Source organism: Patagioenas fasciata, chromosome Z (assembly GCF_037038585.1).
Source record: "Patagioenas fasciata isolate bPatFas1 chromosome Z, bPatFas1.hap1, whole genome shotgun sequence".
Classification (NCBI taxonomy): domain Eukaryota; kingdom Metazoa; phylum Chordata; class Aves; order Columbiformes; family Columbidae; genus Patagioenas; species Patagioenas fasciata.
In genome coordinates this window covers 31,549,061-31,564,928 of record NC_092560.1, presented here as the reverse complement: position 1 = coordinate 31,564,928, position 15,868 = coordinate 31,549,061, and positions in this window count along the sequence as shown.

Genomic DNA, 15,868 nt, shown 5'->3' with positions numbered 1-15,868 from the left:
CGTACAGAAGTTCGAGAGCCAAGTTTGTTCCCTGTGCAAGGCCAAGAGGAGAAATACGTCAGCAGCTGTGCAGACACCACTGGTCCAGCAATGTATGCTGACAAACGCAATGTGTTATTGCATAGGACAGGACCAGCCCTTCTGCTATTGCCGCCCTTTCAAGAATTCTTGCTGTGTTTGTCACTGTCCCATGTCCTGCTTCCTCAGCCACCATCCTGCAGCCTGCAGAGTTACCAGAGGATACCAAGTAAAGTATTCTTTTACTTGCTTTCCTTGTCTTTAAGAGAGGAGATGGTGATGGTTGTAAGCAGCATATTTGCAACACTATTTGTGGCAATCAAAATGTAGAGAAACAGTCCCTTTCGGGATCTCGTTTTATAATGGAGTATCTGTTTTGTCAGCCAAGATGCTGGGGAAATTTACTTTGCCCCCAGGATGCTTTTTGCCTATACTGAGGAAAAAAAAAAAAAAAAAAAAAAAAGACTGGAAAATTGTAAGTGAGCATATTGTGATTAAAAAAAAAATCCATTGCAAGGAACCTACTCAACTCTTCATGCTAATACCACAAGAGAAGAGGATCCCCTGTTTCCTGCCATGCTTTACTAATAGCCATGAAATAGACCCTGCAGTTCCCTGCCATCTACTTTTAGAGATGGAGTAGCATTAGGAATCTAACTGGGTAAACTCTGCCTGCCTACCCACCTAAATTCTTCTCAAAAACTTCTCAACCTTTCACTAGCATGCAAAGAAGCATTTGCATGTGGCTTGCTAATGAACATTTTCATTGAAGTATAATGTTAAATAAAAGGTGCTGTGCTGCAAATTAACTCTGTTATGTGGTGCTCACTCTGCCTATTATCCAGGAAGCAGTCCCACAAGAATTGAAGTTTGGAAGCTCTGGCTCTAAAAACTGGTCTGATTCCCATTGCTCTAACTTGTGTTTGCTAGTAGCTTGCATTCTGGAAGGCATTTGCCTGTAACAAGGTCATATTTTGAAATCAGACTTTGTTAAGATGTGGGAAGAGAAGTGTTTTCACTTTATTAATATTGCCAGAGAATGCTGACTCCAGAAAAAAAAAAAAAAAGAAGAAAAAAAACAAAGAAAAAAAGTAAGAATAATCTCTTAAAAACTCAGAGGGACTGCATAACTGAAACACCCCAGACCTTCCAGCCTTTTCTCTGAAAGGCCAGAAAGCCAAAATTACAAATAGCCAAACGTAGCAAAATAGCCTCTGCACGTTTCAGGGAGCTGGAGAGTACCAGAGAGGAGCCACAACCTGCTCCCACCTCCCTGAGCTGCGGGAGGGGCTGTGCAGAGAGATCCAAGCGGGCTGCCTACAAACCAGGCTGGAAACGTGGACATGCTGGAAACAAGGGCACACAATCCAGCTTTTGCAATGTGCTCCTCAAGGCCGTTAAAGGTGCTTAGCTGGGTGGATGTCCCTGTGTGGGTCTCTGTTAGCAGACAGAACCCTCACTGGGCTCTGTCCCCATTCACCCAGCTCACAACACGGGGGTTACACTTTACATTACAAATTAAACACCGAACTGTGCTTTTTTTTTTTTTTCCTGGAAGGCTAGCTGAGGTCTGCTCTTGATTTTTTGTCCTGTCCTTCCTTGGAGGTTGTTGTATGCTAGCACGGATTACTGCAAACTGCTGTAGGAGCCATTTATCTCTCCTTCATAAAGCACAGAAGATGCACAAAGAACAACAACAGAAGGCAAACCACATTGTCAACCATCACGTGGCACTTCTGAGGACGGTAGTTCTTCTCCCCTAATGATATCAACACCGGCAGCAGGCCATAGGAAATAGGCCATATGAAATGTGTAATTTTACAAGATGGGAGAGAGAGCAGAAACCAAGGTGTCAGAGGCTTCTGGCTGGCAGTGTTCCAAGAGTTATAGCAGTTCCCTGACTGTCCTGACACAGCATGCCTGGAGGTATGAAAGCCTTGTGAGAGCTTCCCTTCAGAGTTGAGCAGAAACCATGGTAACAGTAACTACGGTTGTGCCTTTTGACCACTTAACTTTGCATTCTGGCCCAGTTTTAACTTTTCCATTTTTAGAGTGACCACTTGGTTCAGGCACACATTTGCCTGTCTCTTGGCTAGGTATTTTGGCTTGATTGCTTTTAAAAAAATCACGGAGTTACAAGCTCCTATATTTTACCTGGAAATTTCTGTGTAATATTCTACAAGAGGTTTTCTTCTACATAGAATTCCAACCACAAGCTACCACACATGTTGTACTTCATTGTTTAATAGATGGATGCAAGGACTAAGATGTTCACTGGGTTAGGGATTTCTCCCTTAAAGACCTACCAGTCTCATACTTGTGTCTAGCATTTTATTCATTGCTAAAAAATGCAGGCAGAAGGAAAAAAATACAGCATTGTGTGTGCTTTGCCTTCAAGAGATATTATCACAAAAACTAAATTCTTTGTACACGTCAATACAAAATGTTATTATGACAGTTCTGCTCTGGAAAATCCCTACTGGACAGAAAGTAATTCAGAAGAGTAAGGTGATAAAGGTCTGATGTTGCAGAGAGATGAAAGCCATACAAATAATTTGCTTTCAACATAAGTGCTTCTGCTTTACATGGTATAAATTGCTTTTTCTGCAGAACATGTAGCTTGAGCAGGTAGTCATATCCAGATAGATTAAAGGACACTGCTTTACTTTCTACTTGTACTGTCACTATTCTATTTTTGCATTTTGTAGACTACTTTCTCATTAAATAGCTGTGATTTTGCAGGGCATCATGCTGCAGTGCTCATCATCTCTCCTGATATGGGTCATTGCCCACAACAATGGGAGAAAGGTTAGACAAAACCTCATGGGAGCTAAATCCTTTCAAGGGCTACTTCCGTGCTGACAAACAACCCTTGCTGCTAAGGCATGTAACTTACACAGATACTTGTGAAAAAAAGCAAAAACTGTCTACCAACCCTAGATACATATGCTGCATCTTCCCAAACTAAGCATTTGGTCTCAGATCCCATACACTTACCTACAATTACCTGCCTTGCCCTAAACCATTACTTCAATACCATGCATGCACCTCTTCCTCCATTCCCCATATTTCCTGTTCCACATTCTGTACTTCTGAAGCTGTCTCCATGTCCAGGACCTTGCCTTTTATGATGTACAAGCTGCCCTGTACCCCATGTGAATACCAGCTGATTTCTGGAAAGGTGCAGATAGACAGAAATATTTGCTGCCTTGGCCAGAGTCGTTCTGGTACTTGCAGAGTCATACTCTTTTTCCTGTTCTGTGGATGCTGCCAAATGCAGCAGACCATCAACAGAGCAGCCTGGCTACCCAAGGCAACAGGGGACCACAACACACACTGCTTTGCAGCCATGCAAGACCTATCAGGAGCTATGCTCACATGGGCTCCACTAGAAAGTGCTGGGCCAAGGCTGCTGTGTTGCTCTTCCTCTCCAGGCATGTGGCATGTCTCATGACAGAGGACCCGAATATCATAAGAACTTAGGTTACAAAGAGAAAGCTGTGGAGAAACTGATAAAAGAGCAATACTTCAAACATTTATGAGCTTCTGTTAGAATAGTCCTAGCAAAGCGGGAAAACAGATGAGCAAGAGTCAAACATTATGGAATGCCTTGTTTTAATGGCATGCATAGTTTCTTGAATTGCTGGTGCAGAGTTGCCATTATTTTCTGTATCAAGACTGAGCTTGATCTTGTGTTCTCTTTCTCAGGGTTTTACTGCACCTGTTTAGCATAATCCTTGCAACGGGACTCTGGAGCAGACACCAAAGGCACTGAAAAATGCCTTGAACTTCTTTTCTGAAATTATTTTTCATCTGTCTGTTTCACTGTGGAGAGTGATGGCTCTTTTAAATATAATGGAATATACCAGGTGCTATGGTAGTTTATTGAAATTTATATTTTACTATGTTGGTCAGAGTGACACAACAAAAGGTGCTATTTATGCTTTTAAGCCCTTCTTTCGTGAGTAGCTTAATCATCTCGTACCTTCAATCAGGGAATTTGTTTTGCAGATGAGGAGTACACAGGAGAACAGGAATTTTATTCTGAAGGGAAAATATTAAATAAACCTGCTGCTTTCTGACAGCTTGATCAGAAATGCAAAGGAAGCATAGAGAACAGTGCTGATGAAGGAAGTCCACTGCTAATGTTGAAAAGCCATTTCTATTACATCATTGGTGATGAATTTTTTATTTCCTGCAGAGACATGCTCTGGAGTCCTGTGTTTCAGCAGTTCTCACAGTGCCTTAGTTAATGCCTGAGATCAAATCAACTCCTGTTTGTTCTTGAATCATACAGACATACACCATCTCTCCTCTCAGAATCAACATCAACAAAATCTGTCTGAGTGTTTAGATTGGCTCAGAGCATCTGTTTGGTCAGTAATATACAATAAAAACAAGAAAGGGCAGCCAGATATTAAACAGCTCCCTAAGAAAAAATATCAAAGCTAAGCACCTTGAGAAAAATATTGCCAGACCCTGCTCCCAGCACAACGTCAGGAAAAACACCTAACAAAACATGATGGGTGATGAATCATGAGGGTTTCTTTGTTTTGCCAATTCAGAAAAATATGTTTGAAAAGTCAGTCCAATGTAGTCATATATTCCTAGCCCTCCAAATGGTTTGATTGTAATGTTTTTGATACTGTCCCTCACAGCATGCTTCCAGACAAGTTGCGCAGCTGTGAGATGAGCAGGTACATGGTGGACTCAGTGAAGAGCTGACTGAATGGCAGGGCTCCAGGGGTAGCTGTGAATAGGGCTACATCTGGCTGGTGACCAGTCACCAGCAGTGTTCCTCAGGGCTCAGTTCTGGGGTCAGTCCTGTTCAACAGGTTTACCAATGACGTGGATGCAGGAGTTGAATGCACCATTAGCAAGTTTGCTGTCAACACAAAACTGGAGGTGCTGTTGACACTCTTCAGGGACAAGAGGCATTGTAGAGGGAGCTATTAGACTGGAGCACTCGTCAGTGATTAATGGGATCAAATTTAACAAGACCAAATGCCAGATTCTGCACATAGGATGCAGTAATGCCAGGCACAAGTACAAATTGGGAGAGGAGTGGCTGGAGAGCAGCTCTTCAGAAAGGGACCTGGGGTTGCTGGTTGGCAGCAGCTCAATATCAGTCATCACTGGTACAACATTGCTCATGAACTGAACTTCATCTTCCACAAGATTGCCTTTCGTGCTTTTGCACTTGGAGGAGGTTCTCGTTTCTCATTGTTCTTTCTTCCTGCTTGAAGGTGCTGCTGAGAAAGCAGACGAGGGAGAGCCTGTGCCCTGGCAGCAGGGAGGGCAAACTTCATCCTGGGGACATCAAACACAGTTTAATCAGCTCTCCACAGCTTCCCGAGGAGGAGACGTGGAGAGGGAGGTGCTGAGCTCTTCTCCCTGGGATTCAGTGACAGGATGTGCGGGAAGGGTTCAAAGCTGTGCCAGGGATGGTTACACTGGACATGAGGATGCATTTCCTTACCTAGAGGGTGCTCAAACACCAGAACAGACTTCCCAGAGAGGCAGAGAGGTGGGTGATGCCCCAAGCCTGTCAGTGTTGAAGTAGCATTTGGAAAATGACCTTCATAATACTAGGCTTTAACTTTTGGTCAGCCCTGAACTGGTCAGGCAGTTGGACCAGATGATCATTGTAGGTCCCTTCCAACAGAAATATTCTATTCTATTCTATTCTATTCTATTCTATTCTATTCTATTCTATTCTATTCTATTCTATTCTATTCTATTCTATTCTATTCTATTCTATTCTATTCTATTCTATTCTATTCTATTCTATTCTATTCTATTCTATTCTATTCTATTCCTTACTCTGCTCTAGTCTAGTCCTATAAGACTTTTTTAACCTTGAAGACCTAGGGACTCTTTCTAAGGAACTGTAAAAGGTGAAGGGAAACATGCCCATTTTCCGAAGGCTGGAATTTATTACACAGGTACCCATATCCCCATCTGAAAGCTTGTATGTGTCCACAAAATTCTGGTTTAACAGATCAAAATTGTGCAAGATTGCCTGAGGTTTTTTTTAACAGGAGAAGTTATCCACTTTTGCTCTTTAAAGCCAAATAGCTCCTACCCTGGGGAGATACTTTGAAAAGCCCTTGTTGCCAGTTTTATGACCTTCAGTCTGACTGTAAAGGTTACAAACGGAAAGATTAGTAGGTGTCGCTCATTCTTAGCCTTAGTTTTTTACCTTACACTTAAAAATATTTTAATTGAAGGATTAAAAAAGAGAACTATATATTATATTCACTATATATACTGCATCTGTTCTATATACTATATTCACTTACAGAGTGGGATCTGGGTCAAAAAGGTTACGCCAGATTCAGTACACATAACAAGGCTGGGGCATGTGTGTCTAGAATGAGCATTGGTCTGAGATCCACAGCGTGGTTCTGGCTCCCATCAGCTAGCCCTGTCCAAAGCAGTATCTTGGCATGTCTCAGAATAACCATAGGACATTAAATGTTCTCAAGGGGCTGTACAGATGAAGATAAACAACTCTGAAAAATAAGAGGGCTTAGCTGTAAGGATTTAAGACAAGCCACGCCTCTGATCCTCAAGGCCAGAGAATGGTCCCTGGCCAATTTTATGTACTACTATAGATGTAAACAAGGCTTGTTTTGACAAAGTGAAACCTAACTCAGGTTTGAAACAGCTACCAAAATGGTAAACTGCTCTGCTGTGGTTGTGTCGCTTGTAATCTTGCTGCCCAGCTCCAAGGAAGAACTTTCTGCCAGTCCTTCAACAGGATCTCTGCAGTAAACTTTAGTCACAGCCTGTTCCACAGCTGACAAAAGCTATTGAAACTGTTTTGTGTATCACATGGTGGTTTATTTTTAATATTCTACACTGGCTAGCCAACTGCCTTGGGAAACCTTACTGCAAGTTTCCTGAAACATAAAGATAGTTTCATTTATTCTCTTCACATGACAGAGCACAGGGAAGGTGAAAAGAAGCTCTGTATATGCTGAGGATAAGGGTTACAAATCAAGATGAAGAGCATTTTAGACTATTTATAGCTGATACTTTTCCTCTTTTAGAACCACCACCAATAACAGCCATTTATTGGAGAAACAGAGCTCTTTTGTCCATTTGCAAAATATGGGCTAAAATGCTTGTCAGCTGAGAAAGATATCGAAATACACACAAAAATGCTATAGGAATGCTGGTGTTCATATCTTGTGTATCACAATCTAGACTTAAAGCAAGTCGTAAGCAGCCTTGCACACTCATTTGGTGCTTTACATACAAAATTTCCTTAAGTTTCTGAGAATTAATGTGTAGAATTCTTGTATGAGCATCTCTAGCCTTGACAAACTGGATATACAACTGTGAATCTGCAAAGTAGAGACCAAAGTCCTCAGCTAGGAATTAAAATGTCCTTCTCAGATACTGTACATTCTGGAACATCAAATGATACAAGTAATTACTTGCCTCTGAAGTCTGCTGTATGGGTTAATAAAAGAATATTTGTGCAACATTCACAAAGTGCTGTCTGCTATTATATGGGCCAAAGCTTGTTTCTGTTTAATTTTATACTGAAGGCTTCTTAAATGGCCTAAAGGCAATAAGAGAATTAAAAAGGACAACTGAAATGTCGTGGTAACATATCTTTGCCATTGGCAATGGCAGCTGATGATATGCAAGTAATTTTTAAGCCATGAGATTACTGGAGGGGCATGTTTCTGTTATGTCAGTCTTTTCAGTGGGCCCACAGTCCTCAATACATGCATATTTTTAGGTAGCGTTGTTTTTTCTGGCTTCATTTTATAGTCTATGTGCTTTGTTGCAAGGTACACTGTGTTGTTACAGTGTGAAAGTGGGTGGCATGAAATTCTTTAGCTGAACTGCAAATCAGACCATGTAGGTTTTTAACCAATAAATTGTGCCTTCCTCCCCATAGGACTTTGAGGAATCTTTAATGTAAGTGGAATATCGAAGGTCAAAGTCTAATTTCATTAACTGCAACTTCTTCAATGAGAAAAGCATGACAATTTCAGCAAGCAAGATCCAGGTTACTGGATTAGTGAGCTGTCTTCAGCTGCAGCTACATAAACTTGGGAATTCTTGGTTTCAAAATACAAACTTTGCTGCAGATCTCTAAGACCGCATCCTTCCCTTGGAAATGCATCAGCCATACCTTACTGCGTTTGATTTGTACTGCCCAGGCAAGAACATCAAAGTATGTCTATTAAACCGTCCTCTTTTTTGTCATTAATATCTATTATTTTGTACAGGATCTCCTATAGCTATTCTGCTCTCAAAATGATCACTGACTTGAGTCATTGCATCTCTAACTGTAGGCAGTTGGCAAGGTCATATGGTCCAGAGTCTGCTTTCAGATAATTAATATAGTATAATATAATATGATAGGATATGTGGTGTGATAGAGACACAGTTTGTTCCTATTATCTCTAGAGTTTTTATAAGCTTTTTTCTTGTCATTTTGCTGGTTCCTTTCTGATATATAATTCTTGTTTATATCAAAACCGGAAAATCTGTTTCCAAATGTCATTCTGATACTTTTGAAGAACTTCAGTGAAACTAGAAATTCCTTTTTACAGTTTGACCTAAATATATAGCACCAATACTTGCATGGCACGGCTGCTGTCCAAGAACACTTGTGTATTTTGCTCCTGATGATCTCTCTAAGTGGATTTCTCAATGCATGGCTTACTGGAAATTTACAATTTCCAGCACTGGAAGAGAAAAAAAGAGTATCCTTGTTTAATGGCTCTTGAAACAACCTTGAGAAATGAACCTTTGGAAAAAGTAATTTAGCATTACTCAAATTGTTTTAATAAGACATATTTTCTCTGATGATTTATGTTGACAAATGGAATTTCTGTAGCATTTTCCACATGCATCTGGGCATTCTTGCTTTGAGGGCTGCAGCCTGCGTACTGCAATTGTGTACAGGGCTAGTACAAGGTAAAGTAGCTGTTCTTCATGGGCATTCTTGTACAGAAACATCTTGTAAACACATTTTTGAAGTGTACAGTACAATGTCAGAGCTCCACTTCACAGAAATGTAGCTCTTCTCCGTCCTTAAATACTGATTTCCCTTCAAGACAGAATAGACTTCTCAGTTAAATGACTTTTTTTATTTATGGAAAGATGCTTTTTCTTACCCCCTTAAAAAGCACTGTAGACTGTTACATGCATCCAGTTCAGTCTTTCTACTCAACTTCTTCCTCTCTGCTACTAAAGCACCCTGCCAGGTACCACATAGTACAGGATAAAGAAGAGTAGGAAGAACAACTAAAAAGTCTTTAAGCAAGAGAAGGAAAGAAAAAGACATAGACTATGACTCAAGCTCATATTTTCCACAGAAATTGGGAGGTGCAGAAACTCAGCTGCCTGTGGCAAAGATATGAAAGAACCTCTTATATTTTAAGGTTCAAAACCAGAACAGGGTTTTTGTACCAAGGAAAAATGTGGATGTCCATTAAAATATTCCTCCTGCAGTTATATAGGTGAGAGTGTCTAAGAGCTAGTCTTTTCAGTGTTTAACACAGAAATTGAATTTATTTCAGGGAAATCAGGGCTTAGTTTAATACCTAATGCTCCAGTGATAGAAAACGTCTGTGGAAAACCTTCAATCTGCTTTGCTCAGTATGCAAAACTAAGACTGGACACAAAGTCTCCCAGTGAAAGTGCTTCACACTATGCTGTACACAATAAGTCCTCAGAAGACATAGCCAACATAGTATCTCACAGTATTTTTCTGTCTCAGAATCTCAGGAAATCTACTATTATGTCTATCTTTTTGTCTCAATAAGCAGGTAAGACATGAAAGGAAAAAATTCTTTTAAAATCACAAGTTATGTTTTAAAAAATAATTTACTTAAAAGTAAAGCAACCAGTTCAGAATAATGATGAAATAAACTAGATGCTCAGGGCAAAGTACCATTTTCTCTGAATCCCAAACACACAGATGCACTTAAGAATCATGTTTCACGTGGGAACAGGCTGCCTAGGGAGGCTGTGGAGTCTCCTCTTCTGGAGACATTCAAAACCCACCTGGACACATTCCTGTGCAATCTACTCTAGGTGAACCTGCTACAGCAGGTGGGCTGGACTAGATAATCTGCAGTGGTCCCTTCTAACCCCAACCATTCTGTGATCCTGTGGGACTTCCTGCCTTAGCCTGAGCTTGCCTGTTCTTCGCCTGTGCTGCTTGGTTCCTGCCCTGCAATGTGCTGCTCTGCCACCCACCAGCCTCTTTATTTCTGATAGAGACAGCAGAGTGGATGAACAAAACTATTTTCCTACATACATCAAAATAGTTATTTGAAACAGGCCCACCTGAAGTATCTTCACCACAAATTCAATACTTTGTCTGTACTTTTCCAAAATGAAGAAGTCTGTCTAAACAAAGTGTTGCTCAGAGAGTGGTTCAGAGGCCTTCCAACACTCAGCCTGCCTGGATAACATCTGTCATGGGTACCACTGGACTGCCGAACTTCCTACACAGTTGGACTCATATTTAGGAGACACGACTGTCTTCAACTGGCATTAAAAGGGAGCCTTGGAAAGTTAAGGCCATTGTTTATGTATTTAATTGTGGACCAACCTCATATATATCTAAAGTGAGGCTGTACACGCTAAAATCAAAACTTAGAGGCGAGAGAGGCCTTGGCTTCTACTTACATACCTGTATGACTTAACACCAAATGTATGAAAAGGAATTTCCACAGACTGGAAATATCTCTCTCACCTTTTCAATCTCTGTGTTAATGTCTTATGGCTGTCTTCTGCATGTTGCAGACCAAATTTTCTTCTCCATGGGAGCACTAGTATTAAGTAGCAAAACCTATTTTTGCACTTCCAGCTCTCCGCAAGTTATTTTTCTGTTTTGAAAATTAAAATGATACTACTGAAACTGAACTATTATGCAATTAAAATGGTTTGGAAAGGTTCTATGGTTTTATAAAAAATGTAAAACCTTTTGCCCAGCATTAAAAGGAATTCAGAGATTCACAGTTTCTATTTCAACCTAGGAAAGAAGATGATCATCATTGATCTTGACTTCATATAAGGCATAAATATGTTATCCCATATTTCCATGCTCACATGAAAGCACAACTTTTTATGAAGGACATTTAATATTCTGCTATGATTAATCAGAGGGCTTTCTGTGCCACATATCCAGATAACTCATGGACATCAGATGCTCATCCTGCCTTGCCACTTAAGCAAGAATGCTCATTCCTGAATTAATGTTCTGATAATTATATAAACAGTACTATTAAAAAGCATCAAAAGTATTACTGCTTTTGTCTTATTAGATAACCTGTCCTTTGAAGAGACTCTTCCAAAGTACCTCCCCCACATGTAGCTTATACTCCTGTTCTGCTTTCATTAATGATGTATGGTGAGTCTTAACACACAGCCATCCAGCCAACTCAACAGTCTAGTATATCCCTTTTATCAGAGGGTAGAATAATTACAGCTTTCATAGCCACCAAATTGACCCTTATTTTAAGTGGTTTAAATTCTCCAGGCCTAAAAGATGAATCTGTGTTTCTCTCTTGGAATAATGAAAAGCATGTTCCTTTTAATGATCATCATATTACACATTCATTCATTGTGTTACTTGGAAGCAATTACATTAATTCAGTTTCCACAAGGTAGAGGGAAAGAGAAAAGAAAGATCAAGATGTTGCCACACTCTGATACTACAAACAGGCTATTCATGAACAGAGAAAAAGCAGATGAAAAAAATGTAAGTCAGATTCTCAGCTATGCTGGTATAGCAGGGAAAAAGTTATTTTTCTACATAGTAGTTAGAATATTTTCTTTTTAGTAGTAATAACTATCAAGTCTTTTGTTTTGGATTTAGTATGAGAATAATGTGATAACATACTGAACTTCCTATGCTTTTCTTTCCAGTAGCCAGACTATGTTTGGGAGTTGGTATGAAAAGAATGCAAGAACTCACTGATGTTTTGGCTGCTGCCAAGGAGACCAAGGATTTTTTCAGCTTTCCAGCTGCAGGTTCAAATACCAGCTGGGAGGGAGAAAAGCGGGACAGCACCTAGATTGACATTCAGGCTGGCCAAGCAGATATTCCTTACCATTAGCATCATGCTTGGAATATAGCTGGAGATGGCTTTTTCAGCTTGGCAGTTCCTAGTTCTCTGTTAGTTCATTAGTCTGCCATTTTGCAGGGTTTTTTTTTTCCCCTTTTGCTGTTTTGGACTTTTGCCTTTTTGCTCTTTTTTGGGATTGGTGTTTGAGATGAGTGTGCTCTCTTTTCCAGGACTGGCTGTTTGGTGTGACTGTGTTTGAGTGCACACTGCTGTCCAGATCTCTGTTCTGCTGCAATCAGCTGCATGGGACCAGATTTCATGAACTATTGCCTGTGTCTGACTTACATAGTTTGTTTTGTTTTGTTTTGTTTTGTTTTGTTTTGTTTTGTTTTGTTTTGTTTTGTTTTTTCCTGTCTTATTAAACTGTTCTTATCTCAGCCCACAAGTTTTTCCCTTCCCTTCTGATTCTCTCCCTCATCTCATTTAGGGAGGGGAGAGGATGAGTAAGCAGTGGCCATAGTTCTATTTGCAGGCTCAGGCTAAACCACAACATCAGCTAAAATATATTAGGAGAGATGTGATCCCAGGAACAGCTTCAACTACCACCAGCTAAGGGACCATTGTGAATGGAGTATCCTGGCGCATGAGCAACTGAGGTACCCACCTGAGTGTCAGGACCTGCAGCTGTAAGCTGTCACATCACAGAAGAGGGAAGAGGAGACCTATACATCCTCCTATCATCCAGTGCCACCGATCAGAGCAGATAACAATTCAGGAATAAGATTATTTTATTTTCTGAAGTATTATTCAGTGTGGAGGCCCTGCAGCTATGTCTACCAAAGCATGATACATACAATAGGGCACAACTGGTATCCAATATGCCAAAGGCAGATTTCTGCTAACACGTCGGAGGTAAAGGTAAAATATTGATAATCCTGGAAAGCTGAGGAATTTTATCACAACAAACAAAAAACAGGGAAAAAATGTTGTATCATGACATTACCAGAAACAGATCTGTAGAGATTTGTGAAGTGTATCTTCACTGACATCTGCTCCCAAGCTGCACCGTTATTAGTACATTTGCATTCAGTAACTATTTTACCATTCCTTAGCTAGACTTAGAAGTTATGCAGATCAGGATAGAAAAGATACAAAATTTCATCATGTGCTAATTAAATCACCTAGGGTTTACTTCATGGGAATTTTGCCATCATTGCAGAAGGAACAGAATCAGACTCACTGGTTTTGGTGCTGATCAGCTATGCTTGAGACCCACACTCCAGTACAAAAAATAGTATTCCAGATGATTTTTTGGATCAAGTGCTCATCAGAAAAAAATATTTCATTATGTGTCAGTATCACATTTTTAATATAGGACAGTATACTGTAATAGCTAATACTGTTGTTTGAGACAATGTTCTAGTTGTATCAATGCTGGGAGAAGCCTAGCCTTAACTAGGGTTCCTGATCCTTGTTTTGCCCTGCCTGGGCCCTTAGACAGGTCAAGAACTGGTGCTGGCTGGCTGGGCTCAGGTCTGAAGTATAAGCATCCTTCTGGCCAGTGTTAATAATGACCTATGTCAGCTCATAATCACAGACACAGTTATAACATATGTTAAGCAGTCATATTTCCAGTTCAGCACAAAGAACAATTACAAGACTTTACACAGGGACAGGGACAGAGCTGAAACAATAAGACCACCAATTAAGGCAACAGGCAGAAGGGCTTTCTCATTCCAAAAGGAATTAGATGATTACTTGGCAAGCTGTGTATGCAGAGCAAAAAAGTGAGGGGAAGAAGCCAGCAGGCAGAAGGAAACAGTTCAATCCAAGAAGAGTGAAAGAGTAAGTTTCCCAGGAAACAAACTCCTGTGGATGTAGTGAATCATCTACTGATGTTTGTTCCTCCTGTGTTGGAGGGAATAGGGACTTCTGTTTGATCTAGACGCTGGATTCATAGCTGTTCCCCTGTGCCCACTCGTGACTGATCACACTTGTACAGGGGTTGAACTCCAAAGTGTCTGTAGAAGACAGACACTAAATTGGAAATTAAAATGGAACTAAATGCCAGCAATTTTGTGTTCTCCAGACTGAATCCACTTGTGCCTTCACTTGTCTATACTTGCACAATCCATTTGCCTATATAGTTCATATTATCAGTATCTTGGGGAAGGAACTGTCAGAGGTATTTTTTTAACAAGTACCATGCCTGCTCATATCACCATACCAATAATTACAGTTTTGGATTGCTTTTTGTGGGTTGTGTGTCTCAGGCAAAAGTGAAAAGAAATAAATTTGAGGTATTATAGTAGCTGAGATCATAGATTTTGAATGAAGCTGTTGGGCACAGTAATTCAGATTTACATTTTTAAAAAGAGCTGTCAAAGTTGTAGGTCAATCTGTTAGCACAATATTTAATTTTTCTTTCGCCTCAGCAAGGTTGCCTGGAAACATGGAAATAGCCTGAGGAATCCCTTTTTGAAAGTGTGGTATCACTCGAGAAATCAATATGGCCACTTTATGATTGCTATTTTTATTCAAAGATTTAGAACCTCTGAGATAAAAAAAAACCAAACATCACAACTTGTAGTAATTTTAAACACACCTGGCACACAGCTAGCAATGTGGAGGAGGACTTTGTTCAGCACAAAGCAATCTGTCACTTTCGCAATTACAGGGTACACCGGTATGTCTCCTGGCACAAGTAGCAATCACATTCAAGGCAGAGCTTCTCTTGCAATATGCAGACTCAGGACTAAGGGCTGACTGGCTTCACTGAGAGGAGAGCATATTATTTTTAATCATAGCCCATGAAATTGCAGCATGAAGTGTAGTAAGAGCACAGAAGTATGTATACTTACAGTGTCTGTTGCTGGCAGACAAACAGGAGCCTTATGGCTGAAGCAGCTCATTCAAACAATGCTACTGGAGAGACATCCATCTAGGTTTGCTGTCAGCTCATATACTGTTCCACATCGTGCATGGCTGAGAAGGGCAAGGAGGCAAGGACAGACAGCAACAGAAAGATGACTGGGTCAGTCATATTAAATGGTCAAGGGGAGAAATAATCATGCAAGATTTTTCAGAAAAACAGCTCCACACTGTGAGTCTCTCATCTGCCTGTGCTGAACTCTCTGCTCATTAATAATGGCCTTTAGGGAACACTTATGAAACATGAGCATCAGTCATTGCAAAGGGCTTTTTAAGTGAAACAGCTAGGCTGCAAGATTTCTTGTAATGCAGGGGATTTATCAAAGCTTTTGATTTTTTTTCTTTATTGGATTATGCAGAAATTTAAGAATCCAATCCACCCTTAATTGCGTGTAAAAGCATTATCACACAGGTTATTCCCCTGAAATTCCTGGGACACATGTATGGGTTTAAAAGAACTGTCTGATCATAATCCATGATTCTTGGCCAGCTGCCTCTTGCTACTGGTTTTGCAGATCTACAGGTGACCCTGCTCCTTGCGCCCTCCCTGTCCCACAGTTGTGCTCTTCTATTTTTCACATTCCTCAGCATCTTGCCTTTGTAGACACCCTATAAGCACAAAAATTGCGGAACTACGAGGATGCTGAATATTAAGCTGTGAATATAATAAGCAGACGTGGGTGGAAAAGGCTTCAGCGGGGTCACTTGTACCATTGTGCAGCCAGGACTTGAGGTTGATGGAGGTAGAGCAAAAAAGAACACAGAAGGCAGAAGACAGTGCCTTCTGGAAAAGCAGGGTGAACAGTTTATATTGAATAATTAATATGATGTGCTTCACCATTCTCATTCTTCACAGATTGTCTGTCAGC